Genomic DNA, 14,331 nt, shown 5'->3' with positions numbered 1-14,331 from the left:
ATGTATTTAGTGAGGTCTTGCTCAGGGGTCAACGGGAACCATTTGTTGGTGCCTCCAGATCGGCCCACACACACACACATACAGTGGCAGCTACTTCACATACCAATGAAATACATCTGCGTGTTCCTCTTACATAAACACGATTAGTGGGATGACAAACAAACAGGTTGTGTCGCGCGCCAAAAAAACGCCACTATGACACAACGTTAAGATCGGTTCTTTTTGCCGAGCGACACCCCATCGACACTACGGAGCCTCTATAGCAGGGGTTCTCAAGTGGGGACCCCCCAGGGGTCCTCGATGGGGTTCCCCAGCAAAATGTGTTAATAAATCATCCAAATCAGTTTAACCACTTTAAACCATATATACTGTACATCTGCAAATCTTGGATTGGGGTGGGGGGGTCCCTGGCACAGAGAAAAATCAACTGGTGGTCCGTGGCCAAATACATAATTAATTTGGGGGTCCTTTACATGAAAAAAGATTGAGAACCACTGCTCTATAGCCCGACCCAGAGAATGGTGTGACTGGCAGGAGGCTGATTCTGTAAAAAAATATTATTATTATTACTGTTACAGTCCGAGCCTGCTTTTTTTAAACGAAGGGGGACTTCACCCATAATAACATTATGGTCAACAACACACTCTGCTTCTTCAGCGGGGGGGAGAGACACACGGGACCTGCTTGTTGTACCTCACGACATCCAACAAAAAAAAACTACACTAAACCCATTAAGTCCTGAGCTCAAGGAATGTGCAACACGTCCCCCAGTCGATCACCACAGCCGTTCCTCCAATGGGAACGCAAGAGGCGCGACTGAGAGCGGCTTCCTGGGATTTTTCCATGCGTCTCGACATTATTTCACGTAAAAGGTCAAAGTAATATAGAATGGTCGTTATGTACAAAAAAAATTAAAAATAAAGAAAAAGAGTAAAAACGTCCTTCCGTCATGTGGGCGAGAAGGTTAAGAGAAAGGGTCGTTGAAGTGGACTAATAATAATCATCATGATTCTAAAAACCAGGTGCAAAGAGAATAAATTCAATGTTAACACTTGTACATCAATTGCTACAGCACACGACGAATTAAAAGACAACATCAGAGTCAAGGCAAAACGAGGAAGGGGGTGTCTGAAGCCCGACTTATGACTTTCGGCTTCACGACGACGGCGTCGCTCGCCCCCCGAAAATACGCCGTTTTCGGGCGAGCGAACGCGGCCGTTACGAGGAGACCTAAATCGGGCTTTAAGAACGAGCAGGTGAGTCTTTGTACACTTCCATTTTTACCCCTCTGTTCTGTCCTTCAAGGTCGACTTCCTAGGATACCGGAGCGAGACTTCTCTTATCTTTGTGGTGTTAGTGTTCTTTAAACCGTTAAAAAATAACCATTTCTTCCTCTCTTATTAGTTTGTTGTGAATCGCAGCGCGTCATCAATGGAGAGGCGGGCCGATGCCTTCACTCAACTGGCTCTTTTCCTCTACGAAGGGGTCAAGGGTCAGCCCCAGAACCTTCCAGAAACCTGAACGTTTCCAGAACCCTTGAGGTTTTGTGATGGTTTTGTGTTTAGGTTTTTTTTCCATTGTAACCGGCAGCACCCATTGAAGTGAGAGGTACGTCATTAAAAAAATGAAGTGAAAATAGCCGCGTTGTGAGCGTTGTGAGATATTTTTCACTCTTTTAGATTCTTTTTTTTTTTTAAGTTCTGGGTTCCAAGAACTCAGGGTAATAGCACCAGCTCCTGAGCAGTAGCCTGGAATTACAGCCGCTTCTCCATCTGGCAGGCTCCCTACACGAAAGGGGGCGGTTTCGGACAACAGGGGGCCGGGGATTCTGATTGGTCTGTGGGGGGGGGGGGGGGGGTGGGGGGGGGGGGGGGGGGTGGGGGGGGGTTGGGTGACCAGAGCCCTCCTATGTAATGGTCTGTGGGCGGGACAGGATCAAAAATCGAGTCACTTCCCTTTCTACTGTGATTCGTTGAGCACTATCCAATCAGCAATGACGTGCCTACGTAACAGGTGATGTTTGGAAATCGGGGCTCAAAAAGGGAAATCTGCCAAACGGAGAAGCAAAGTGGCAAAAAAAACTAAACGAGCGCTGAACGAGCGCCTCCGGCAAGATTCCAGGCTACCTGAAGCAGGGCCCAAATTAGGCTCTGGGGAACCTTATCCCAAACTGAGCCGTATAAGCGTAATGGAAACCTAACCAGAGCCCGTGAAATGACGCTTCGCTTAGTTCTTTCTTGTAGTCGAAAAAGAGCCAAGAGTGAATACGTTGTGTCCGTTGTTTCTCTTGTGGGTAGTAGTAGTAGTAGTAGTAGTGTCGTCCTAGTTTTCTAGCGTGTACGTAAGTAGCATCCTACTCTTGCCTGAGTGACCGATGAGGTAAAGCAATGACAGCCACCCTAACCTCTATACTGGACAATAAGGTGCTAAAGTTTAGCTCTGTAAACTCCAATGAGAGCAAGGTCTACACACTCTTTTAACGTTCAAGTGAACCAATAGTGTGTGTGTGTGTGTGTGTGTGTGTGTGTGTGTGTGTGTGTGTGTGTGTGTGTGGGTGTGGTGACGTTCGCGAGCGATTCGTTCGTAGTGATTCGTTTGGTGAACGGGAACGAACTCGGTCACTTCTTCAAAAGTCGTCGTTCCAAGAGTCGTAGATTTTTTCCTCCGTGTGGAAAGCCTGGTGACGCCAGGTTCAGTCAGTCAGTTTCAAAATGCAACATTTTGACTGGCTGACAAAGAGACGCGTTCCTCTTTCGTCATTGGACTAAAAACTACGCGAGGAGGAGGGTCGGAACCGGAAGCGCTGAACGGTGAACGAATCATTGGAATTAATCTTTTTAGTGAACAGGAACCAAATGACTCTAGTCTCTGAAACGAACGATAGTTCCCACCACTATGTGTGTGTGTGTGTGTGTGTGTGTGTGTGTGTGTGTGTGTGTCTTGTTAAATGATGTACGCAATAAAGGGTTAGGAGGTGAGGCAAGGGGGTTGAGGTGCAATATTTGGGATTCAGGCTGAGGCGTGATATGAAAAAAGCAAGAGCTCTACAGCTCAGTCTCTTTATGTACAACAACAGTCAAATTTTTTTAAAGGAAGAAAAAGAGGCGCGAGAGGAAGACTTCCACTCTTCTTCTCTCTCTCCTCCATCCTTCCCTTTTTTTTTAGAAGACATGCCGACGCACTGGCGCCTCCCGGAGGACACTAGTTTTCAATTCCACCTCTTCAGCTTCTATTCACTGATAAACGGCAAGTTCTATTCAAACCTAAGTCAGTCCACATGTGAAAACACTGCCCTCTTGTGGGCAGCTGGAGTAGTAGTAGTAGTAGTACTGTAGCAGCAAGGAGGACACTTCCGTTTTTTCCCCCTCCTCCGTTCTTCTTCTTCTTCTGTTGTCGTCTTCATGCTCCTCTCCTCTCCTCTCCTCCATGTTTCTGTCTCTAGTGTTGAGTTGCTTTATTTATTTTTTCTCAAGTACAAATTCTTCTTCAGTCTTGTGTCCTGTGTATCTTCTTTGTTTACATTTTTTATTGTAGTGTGAGTGTGTGTGTGTGTGTTCTATACTCCTTCAATGCTTGTGTGCGTGTCTGTGTGCGCGTGTGTCTGCGTGTGCGTGTGTGTGTGTGTGTGTGTGTGTGCGTCTCTCCTTCGGTGTGTGTGGCAGGGTCTGACAGCTGGGCGCGTCGCTGTCCTCCACGTCTCATCAGCGCCCCCACCAACACTAAAACAACACACTCTGCCTCCTACTCTTCCCCTGGGCTGCTGAAAGAGAGAGAGACACAGAAATAAAGACAGAGAGAGAGAGAGAGAGAGAGAGAGAGAGAGAGACGGAGACAGAGAGAGAGAGAGGGGGGGGGGGAGGTGACAATAAATTGGGACGTGATGGAGGTATGCACAAATACAGTACACATAATCCTGAATCCTCATTTATACTTCATCGCACGATCGCGTCGTTCGCGTAAGACGGTGGTTCGCAAACGTTTTAATTTCAAAGACCAAGATCATAACTCTTGAGAGTGTACACACATGTACACTCTCAGGAGCCGAGATACAGAATTTTTAAGTTTTAAGTTAACAAGGAAGTGGATGGGAGTCTAGATCTTCGAAAAATCATATCTCCTTGGTCTTTGGGTCAAATTTGAAGAAAGAAAACAAAAACAATTAAAATAATTTTTTTTACGTCAGTGGCAGTATTGGTTAATTACGTCAATTACGTCAGAGGCAGTGAATTTAAGAGAGAGAGAGAGAGGGTGAAAGATGACAATAAATTGGGATCTGATGGAGGTATGCAACACATATAGGCTACGGCCTCATTTATACTTTATCGTATGATCATGTCGTTCGTGGAACATTTTCAACTGAAAAAAAACGCAAATGACGCGTAGCGTAGCCCACGATCTAGTTCAAGGCAGACACACTCGGAAGGTTTACACACATGTGCAGCACTGTGTGGCCGATGTACTGTAATGTATGTGACGTGTGTCAAGACCAGCTGACCGAATCGGCGACCTATATAAAAGGGATATTTCACTTTCAAACAAGTTTGAAAGTGAAATATCCCTTTAAGCTTGATTCAGGAGGAAGCTGCCACTGAATGTTGTATGTGCTTTGGTTGCTCCCACCACCACCACCACCCCGGTACCACCGGTAGGCTCTGCTTCCGCTAAGGGTTCTGTTTTGCCCTGGGGGGGTGGGGGGGGGGGGGGGTTGTTATAGATGTACATGCTCCCTGCTCTTAAATGGTTGTCTGCTAATGTGCTGAGCAGGGAGTAATGTATATATAGCAGAGCCTGAACTCCAAGATCAAATATAATATTCACACTTGTATTTACAACAGTTAATCAAACTATTCTGATCGAGTGGGGGGAGGGGGTTGAAGTTTTTTTTTTTTTCTTTCAAAATCTTAAAAGAAAATTGCGATTAGCAAAAATAGCAATGCGATGCATTGTGAGCTTGAAAATCACCAATTTTCGCTTTTTTGTGTATTCAAAAGGGCTGTTGATCGAATTCGTCGATTCGTCGAAGAATTCATCAAATTATCGAAGAAAACCTGCTTCTCGATAATACGAATAATCGGAAAAGTAATCAATAGAATAATCGCTAAGACATCGATAGTCGCAGCCATAAACGCAAAGTTCGGTTATTATTTATTGTTACATTTCTTGGCGAGCGATACGGTCGTATGATGAAGTACAGTATAAATGTGGCTTTAGAGTCCACTTCATGCCGATAGAAACACAGTAACACCACAAAATCAACGGCAAAAACACCAATCAGTTTGCTATGACGCTGTCAGCTAATCTCATATCAAATCAAATTATCGTCAGTAAACACAAAAGACTTACCGGCAGTCGTAATACTGAAAATATATGCGGTAAAACAGCACTTCAAGATCATGCTAAAGAGCTCCAAAAACACACACACACAATAACACACGCGCACACAGCACCAACGACACACAGTCACGCACTTACAGACGCTACACAAAGGTCTACATCTCCCGCTGAAGAAACCTAAACAGAGCTGCAAATAAAGAGAACGACAAACGTCAAAAAAACATTCTCATTCCCCCCGTTCTCCAGGCCACAGCCTTCCTTTTCCCACAGAAGGCCTTCTGTTGTTCAACACATCAACCTTTCATCCCTGAAAAAAATAAATAGCAATGGCTTCGGCCCGGAAACAATAGGATAAAGCAGGGGGGAAAATAGGTTTAAAGAAGTGCATATCTGAAAATAGGAGGGACATCAAGAGCAAGGAAGGAAAAAGAGGGCATTTAACGTGAATCCTATTGTTATTGTGTTTTAGACGAGTTTTCCAGTGCGAAAGGATTCACCTTAAATACAGGTGAAGTTTGCCTTTAAAAAGGAAAGAGGAGGGATGGAGAGAACAAAAATAAGAGGGGGATGAAGGGGATTTATACTTAGTTGCCCGGCAGTGTCACGCACCAAGAAAATTGCCGATCTACAAGCTCACAACGTGTCTCACCAGCACGACATGTTTGTGAGCTAGCAGATCGGCTATTTTAAGGGGTTCTTTTAAGAGGTTGCCTTAGTTAAGAAGCGATGCATTATTCATGAAAGAGAATGTGTCTCAGCCGGGAATAAAAGCAAAAAACAGGGGCCGCACTCAATCCAGTTGAGCAAAGGAAAACGTTAACATGGAAGACAAGAGACAAAGCACGTACACTACTAGGCCCCAGTGGAGTAACAACAGTTGTGAGTGAGAGACAGGCAAGAGAGACAAGAGAGAGAGAGAGAGAGAGGAAACTAAAACAAGGAGAAAGAAAGAAGAAAAATGAAAAAGAAGAAAGTCTATTTACCAGAATGGTAGGGGGCCACTCAGCCTGTGGAAGGGGAGGAGAGAGCGTGACTCTGAGCCCTGGGATTGGCTGCTTCTCTCTGGAAGTACTGCGAGGGGGCGGAGCCTAGCTTATGGGCCATCCCTTTTTTTTTTTTTTTTTAAGGGTGGGTTAGGGAGGGGTTGGGGTTGAGGGGGAGGGGGGGCATTTTGAAGGAGTTAAGAGCGGGGGTGGGGCGGGCACAGAGAGGAAATAGAGAGGATTATAAAGGAACAAGATACACGGACAGGACAGGAAAGGAAAGTGTAGGGTATCAAGGAAAGAAAAGAACAGGACAGGACAGTTTAAGCATCAACACCACAGAGACGGTTGGCAGGAGAAGATAAGAGGTACGAGACGAGAGAAACAAGAGACACACACACACACACACACACACAAACATAATGAGACTGACAAGAAAGACACAAGAACCACTGGAGTCCGTCTATAAGCAGCCTGGTTCACACCTGAGTTAAAAGCAAAACAATTCTGTGGGCGCTGACTCGACATTTGAGTACAGCTTTTTGTCCCGTCCTCTGGTTAAGGATGGATAGTAGAGGCTAGAAGAAGAAGGCCAGTGTAGGGTTTTGAAAGCCCACTTCTAATATAATAACACCTCTAAAATCAGCTGTTCACACGTCTCTCAGTATCCCGTTGGAAACACATATAGACTATAGCATTATTTATTTATTGAATTGATTGATTGAATACTTTATTAGCAGGATAGAGCAAAAATCACAGGAAAGCACAATTCAATACAAGGTCAGCTAAGAGGATTTTATAACCCAAGAAAGCCTATGGCTTGTTTCCATTGGGGTCCTTGGTACTCAATTCATAGAGAATCATTTAGTTTAGCTGCAATACAATACAATACATTGCCAATCCCCCATCTTTCTGCAGTCTGGATTTGGAGATGGTGGGGTGATCTAAGCTGTTTCTATGAACACATCGACAAGCATGTTGGAAAATAAAATTAATAATCTATTTTCACAAGCTTTCAGCTAGGTTTGGAATGTGCAGTTATCTCACTTTTTTATTGTACAGTCCCTCTATTTTAATTCATTCTTATTTGTTAATCATGTGCAATTATGTGCATTTTGTGTCATTGTTGACCTTTGCATTTTATCATTTTTTTAATTTTGAAGCACATTGAGCACATATGCTATATAAATACATGTGACTTGACTTAAAGGAGCATTTCACCCCTGGAAGAACTTACAGTCACTCAATGTTAATAATATTTGTAGTAGATAACAGTAGCAAAATTTGAAATGTGCACCCTATGGCCAGAAAAATATAGAAGTCTGTGTGTTTGACTGGGGTTTGACTGGACTGCTGCATTACTACAATGACCATAATGCTTTGGGGCACTGCCCTTCCTTGTGGGGAGGGGAGGCTGCGTGGGGGTGTGGTCTACATTGTAGTCAGGAAATAAGGTGAGATAAAGAGACTATGAATCAAATGACTCATAGTCTCTGAGGATATGGATACAAATCTAAAAATACAGATAAAACATAAAAAACACACCATGATCATGTTTATGGGTCCTAGACCTAGATAAAAAATAGGGGTTTGATGCAAAATCGGCGAAATGTCCCTTTAAGGCTTTGTCCCTCATGGGAGTGTGAACCAGGCCAGTTTGGGGGGCGACTGACTGGGGGGGACGCTGGCATGTGACATGTGTGACCACACACACACACACACACACACACACACACACACACACACACACACACACACACACACACACACACACACACACACACACACACACACACACACACACACACACACACACACACACACACACACACACACACACACACACAGTGACATGATGAGAGACACCGAAAAGCACGCCGTTTTGGCCGAGAGAAAGAAAGAGGGAGAGAGAGAGGGGGGGAGGGAGGGACGGACAGAGAGGAAGCAGATAGAGAGAGTAGGACCCATTCATGCAACGAAGCTTTTATGCCTTCCCGCCGTTCATTCTGTAATTCCTGTTTACAACGTTTCCATGGCCTATAAGCTTCACTCGTCCTCGTTTAGCCCTGACCCCTGAGCCCGTTCCCAGGACTCACCTGTCTCTGTGTAGACCGAGGACCTCTTCCCTGGGTCTCTCTGCAGCGTGACGTCCTTCACTGAGAAGATGGACGCGGCTGAAACGGGGCAGAAGAAGGTCGGTAAGATCAGTGATTCTCAACCTTTTGAATTTAACCCATTAAGACCTGAGACCGATTCTACATCCTAACAGTTTTTTGAAAAAACCTATGTTGTTGCTATAATCAGTGGTTCTTAAACTTTTCCATGTCAAGGACCCCCAAACTCATATGTATTTTGGCCGCGGACCCCCCATCTCAAAATATTTTGCTCCAGAGACCCCCAGAAGCAAAGACTTTGAGTTACAAATGTTCGCTTAAAAAATATATATATTCAAAGATTTGCACACATTTTCACGATTTTTAAAAAATAGCAGATCTACAAGCTCGTAGCGCGGCCCTCGGTGCCGCGCTACGAGCTTGTATATCTGCTATTTCTGAATAGCCAAAGTGTAAAATAATGCTTTTTAGCTCAAATCTAAAAATTACACAGATGCTTCTCCCGGTCAATTCAGTGCCCGGCTTATTTATGGCAGTTTGGCTCTGAGTGCCACAGCCAAAATTCATTATAAAAAAAGAGGAGGAGCCGAGATACAGCCTTTTTCAGTAAGAAGTTGAACAAAGAGTGAATGGAGCAGAATATTTTCAAATCATGATATCTGGGGTTCTGGAAAAAAAAAAAAAAAAAAAGTGGCACTCAGGGCTTATATTATCGGACGTCTTAGATGTCCAGTGGCACTGAATGAGTTAATGGGTTAAAGTTTGACACGCATCAGGCCACGGACCCCCTATTTCAGTGGTTCTCAGCCTTTTCAAGCCGTGCCCCCCCAAAAATAATCATATTTGAACTGGGCCCCCCCCCCCCCAAAATAATCATATTTGAACTGGGGACCCCCCCCAAAATATCCAATCCAACCCTTGATGCAGAGTGCCAAACAGGGAGGTATGGGGGTTCCCATTTTTATAGTCTTTGGTATGACCCAGCCGGGGAATCGAACCCCAACCTCCAAATCTCAGGGCGGAGACTCTTAACCACAAGATGTTGAGAACCAGTTAAGATAACATGAGTTAGTTTTTCTGTGTTGGAGTGTGTGTGTGTGTACGTGTGCGTGCACGGTGTGTATTACTCACTGTCAGCCAGTGTTTGAACCTGCTCCCCCAGAGTCTTAAAGTACGGATGTCCGAGAGCATTTTCCGCAGACACGCGCTTCTTAGCCTCAAACTAGAGAGAGAGAGAATGACAGAAACAGTGAGACAGGGAGAGAAGTGTAGAGTGACGGAGAGAGATAATAATACGCTAATGGTTTGACCCCCCGGGGCCATGCATGTACAGTATGTGTACAGTCAGTCACTATCTCTTCACATGCTATTCACTATCTCTTCACATGTTACGGTCTCCATTATGTGTGAGACGATGACGTACAGTACCTGCAGTAGTAATCTGAGCAGGTCATGGCCGTCGCTGTCTATCCTGTAACACAGAGAAAGAGAAAAGGGAGAAAAGAGACAAAACATTGAAATGTTGCTGCAATTTGTTTCAAAAGTTTATCCCAGCAAGCTAACCTTTCCTACGTGTATATATATACTGTATAAGAATTTCTGACAGCAAATGCACAATTCTTATGGGTTTGTAAGCTAGTTTTTTTTCGCCTAAGTTGCAATGTAACACAGCTCTGTTTAAAACCCATTAAGACCTGGAAGGCATCTGTGTCACTTTAGATTTCTTTGGCTATTCAAAAATAGCAGATATACAAGCTCATAGCGCGGCATCGAGTGCCGCGCGCTATGAGCTTGTAGATATGCTATTTTTGAAAAATCTTGAAAAAAAGAAATTCAGATTTTTTTCAAAAAACTGTTAGGATTTAGAAAACATTTTTAAGAATCGCCTCAGTTCTTAATGGGTTAAACATTTCTTTATTCCCTTTTAATTGTACATGCAGTACATTGTTTTGTTTTGATTGTTTTGTTCCACTTTTGCTTTGGCAATGTAAACATAATGTTTTCTCATGCCAATAATAATGCCCCTTTGAATTGAACTGAATTGAGAGAGAGAGAGAGCGAAAGGGAGGGAAGGTGAGAGAGGGAGAGTGACAGACAGCTATAATTGAGTACATTAAATTGCTGAGCCATATGCCGGATACAGTATCCAGTGTAATGTTGCCGCCGCCGCCTCAACAGTGGCGGAAACGCTGGACGATAAACAGCTATTGAAAAACTATCCGTCGCTCTCCTGTTACATGTCACAGTCTCACTGTCACTTTATCCATGCGGAAATGTGCCGGTCCCCCCCACACACACACACACACACACACACACACACACACACACACACCTGGGCGCATGGTTGACGAGGGGCTCCGCGTGGTACCGGGGGAAATTGTAGGTCTTAAATTCTTCACTGGTGGTGACGCCTGGCCAAGAGTCTTCTGTAGGGGTGCCTGAAAGACAGAAAGAGCATAAGGTTCCGTCAAAATGTGGACACACACACACGCAAGCGCGCGCGCACACACACACACACACACACACACAAACACACGGCATTAAATACACATGTAACGTCTGCCGTGGTCTCACCTAGGATGCGGAATATGAGGTGAAGCTCATCCTCCACAGTGGATCCAGGGAACAGAGGTCGTCCTGTGATCATCTCATAGAAGATACACCCCACACCCCTATAGAGAGAGAGAGAGAGAGACCAGACCAACACTCACAATTACAAACACAACTCATTGTTTAACCACTTGAACCCTAGCGTCCCGTTTTCAGGGTATGTCCCTAATAGACAAACATTTGTCAAAGATTGGCGAACATTATGCGAAAATAGCCAATCTACATGCTCACAATGCGCCGCCTATTTCAATGAAGAGTTTTGGTGTAGAGGGAAACAGGAGAGGGCCTAGTATCTATAGACCCCTGTGGGACCCCCAGTCAATGAAGTATATAGGATTTTAATTAAGTAAGTACATTTTATTTATAAAGCACCTTTCGAAACAATGTTACAAAGTGCTGGACAATGAAAGACAATATAACCAAGATTAAAACAAGTTAAAAACAGGGTATAATAAAAATTAATAGTAATAATACAATACAACAAGGATTAAAGCAAAACATTGACCTATGTGAGTCAGGTAAAAACTTCATGAGACAAAATGCTTACGAAACAAAGTTTTTAACATGCTCTTAAAACCTTCGACAGACTCAGCGTTTTTTAAAGCCTGCCTTGGAAAATGACTACGTGTCCAAAAGGTTTGCCCACCCCGGCTGTAGCATACACAGAGAGTAGGGTTTTTTTTTTTTTTCTTTTTTACCTCTACACCACCCGTACACCCTACTGTAAGTTAAATGAAACTTATTTAAGTTTAATTAAACTTTTTGTCTAAATTAGACTAAGAGCTACAACTGACACACTGATTGATTTATCAATTGAATACTTTATCAACACGATTGTTTAGTCGGTAGCAGAGCCTTCTATTGGAGAGTAACGTCAATGAGGGGGCAGAAACGGCGCCGGTCACGTGGTTCATGTACACCCGAAATAGTGACGAAACGCTCATAGACTCCAGTGCATTACGTAAACTTCCGATTCAGGGCTTTGTCACTATTCGCCCGATGAAGTGAACGGAGGTGACGCAACTCTCCTTATATGGCTCTGGTAGGTAGTACAGTCAAAGGTTATGCTAAAAGGATAACACAAAAAAAGCCCCAGGGTTTTTTTCTTTGTTTCCATTGTGGTCCATCATTGTACTCCATTCATCAGTACATGCCAATGTTTACATTCAAGTTCAAGCGGGGCCAGAGCAGAGAGAGAGAGTGAAGCAGCGAGTAGGAATCTATGTCACATCCTCAGATCACTGAATACAGGAAGCCAAGAAGTACACCCCCCCCCCCCCCCCACCCCCCCGAGGCATAATGGTCATCATGAACATAGAGCCCTATATATACATCTATGAAGAGAGCTCCCTCTTCAATTCACTCGCACTTTGTTTGAGTGAAACGTAGCGTGATTCCGCACACTGTGTGCGAAGCAAAAAGAAAAAGGGACACGCTTTGGGGCGTTGTGAGAACGCATTCCACAAAAGACAAAAAGAAAAAAGAACGCTAGAAGATGAGAAGGAGTTAATAGCAGAGCGTGCGTTGCATGTGTGTGTGTGTGTGTGTGTGTGTGTGTGTGTGTGTGTGTGTGTGTGTGTGTGTGTGTGTGTGTGTGTGTGTGTGTGTGTGTGTGTGCGTGTGTGCGCGCGCAGCGCGCGCGCCAGCAGCATGCACTCACCCATTAGGTGTGTGCCGACTAATTTCATGAAACGATACGATACGATATTGGGCTCACGACATCGATACGATATATGGCACTTTTTTATTATGAAAATATATTGGGGGGGGGAAAGCAAATGCAAACAAATATTTCTGTTTTGCATTATTCAGACATGCAAACTTGTAGCTTTTCAGCTACAATAGCCGTTTTGAATCCAAATAGGGCAATAGTGTAACACCTGACCCGAAAAAAAACAACATGTTGTCACCCTTTTCACCTCGGGGCTGTTAAAAAAAATAAAAATAAATAAAACTTATCGCAATATATCGGCACACCCCTATCACCCATGGAATAAAGCAAAAATAAAATCTCGTGACTGAAAATGTAATGATGATGTTTAGGTATATTATCATTCTAAAAGCTATGTTGCTGCTGTTCTACATACAGCCAAGCAGTTGAAGAAATCACAGATCGAGGCTTTAACCGTTGCTTTTTATGACATTTCTGAGACCATTCATGTTCATGGAATAGAAGCTTCTAAATCTAACCTTGTGTTCTATTGCTAGTTTGACCGCTTCAAATACTCTTTAATCCAATAAGACCGGGAACGCATCTGTGTAATTTTAAGATTTCTTTGGCTATTCAAAAATAACAGAAATACAAGCTCATAGCTTGTAGATATGCATTTTTTTTTTTAATAGTGGAACATTATGTTTTAAAGCGAACATTTTTAACTCCGACCTGTGCTTCTGGGGGTCCCTGGAACAACATATTTTGAGATGGGGGTCCGCGGCCAAATACATATCATTTTGGGGGTCCTTGATATGGAAAAACATACTGTTAGGATTAAGAAAACATTTTTAGATATGTATTTGGCAACGGAACCCCATCTCAAAATGTTTTGTTAAAAAATATACATATTCAAAGATTTGCACAACTTAATTCACGATTTTTCAAAGATAGCAGATCTACAAGCTCATAGTGGTATATCTGCTATTTTTTAATCTCAAAATAACTAATCTCTCAAGAACAGATTCTGCTCTGCGTTTGAATCTGTCGGTAGCCGTGTTGACAACCCGCGCGCATTGGTTTCAAGTGGGCGTGCCATCAGATCAGGAAGCAGGCCGCGCTTTACCCAATCAAATGTAGTGGGCGGGATTTACGTGTGTGCCGTTCCTTCCCCACTAGAAACAAGCAGAAACTCATTTAACAACAGCGTCCTCGAAGCCGACAAGACCACGGAAAGTTAGTAACATTTTAACTTGCTCTTTCATCAACCAAAACGATCCATGTTCTCCACGTTAGTGTTCCGTGGAGAAATATTGTTAGTGGGAATGAAAACATAGTCGCACCACACGGAAGTGGAGCGCTGAGGGCAGACCAAAAACCACCGTATAGTCCATATTCACACGGTGGCCATTTTGGAATTTAACATTGCGTTGCTGTGGCAACTGGTGGTGGCAACTGGGGTGGCATTTCATTGACTTAATGGCAATATGGCCGCCGTGTGAATATGGTCTATAGCCCCCCCCAGAGCCAAGTGAAAGAGTAAAAAACAGCAGAGGGCGCTGTTTTTCCTTTTTATTTGGCGATGGGTTCCCAGATTGCGAAATAACTAATAACTGAAAATAGCCGTTCATTTTAATCC

The 14,331-nt window shown here is 43.8% G+C and overlaps 1 pseudogene across 1 annotated transcript in view; it reads right to left on the bottom strand.

The window, feature by feature from the left end:
- Positions 1 to 5,001: 5,001 nt before the first annotated feature.
- Positions 5,002 to 14,331, bottom strand: part of LOC308097646 (cyclin-dependent kinase 16-like) — a 53,435-nt pseudogene continuing 44,105 nt past the window's right edge. The window contains exons 10-15 of the transcript XR_013935134.1: positions 11,006 to 11,103; positions 10,764 to 10,869; positions 9,860 to 9,902; positions 9,563 to 9,653; positions 8,414 to 8,491; positions 5,002 to 5,521 (exon numbers count right to left, since the gene is read on the bottom strand). The product of XR_013935134.1 is annotated as a cyclin-dependent kinase 16-like (transcript). The remainder of the gene's footprint in view (positions 5,522 to 8,413; positions 8,492 to 9,562; positions 9,654 to 9,859; positions 9,903 to 10,763; positions 10,870 to 11,005; positions 11,104 to 14,331) is intronic.

Source organism: Gymnoscopelus braueri (genome assembly GCF_963280865.1).
Source record: "Gymnoscopelus braueri genome assembly, chromosome: 12".
NCBI lineage: Eukaryota > Metazoa > Chordata > Actinopteri > Myctophiformes > Myctophidae > Gymnoscopelus > Gymnoscopelus braueri.
Note: the sequence above shows the minus strand (reverse complement) of the source record. Positions and strands in the feature narration are given on the sequence as shown.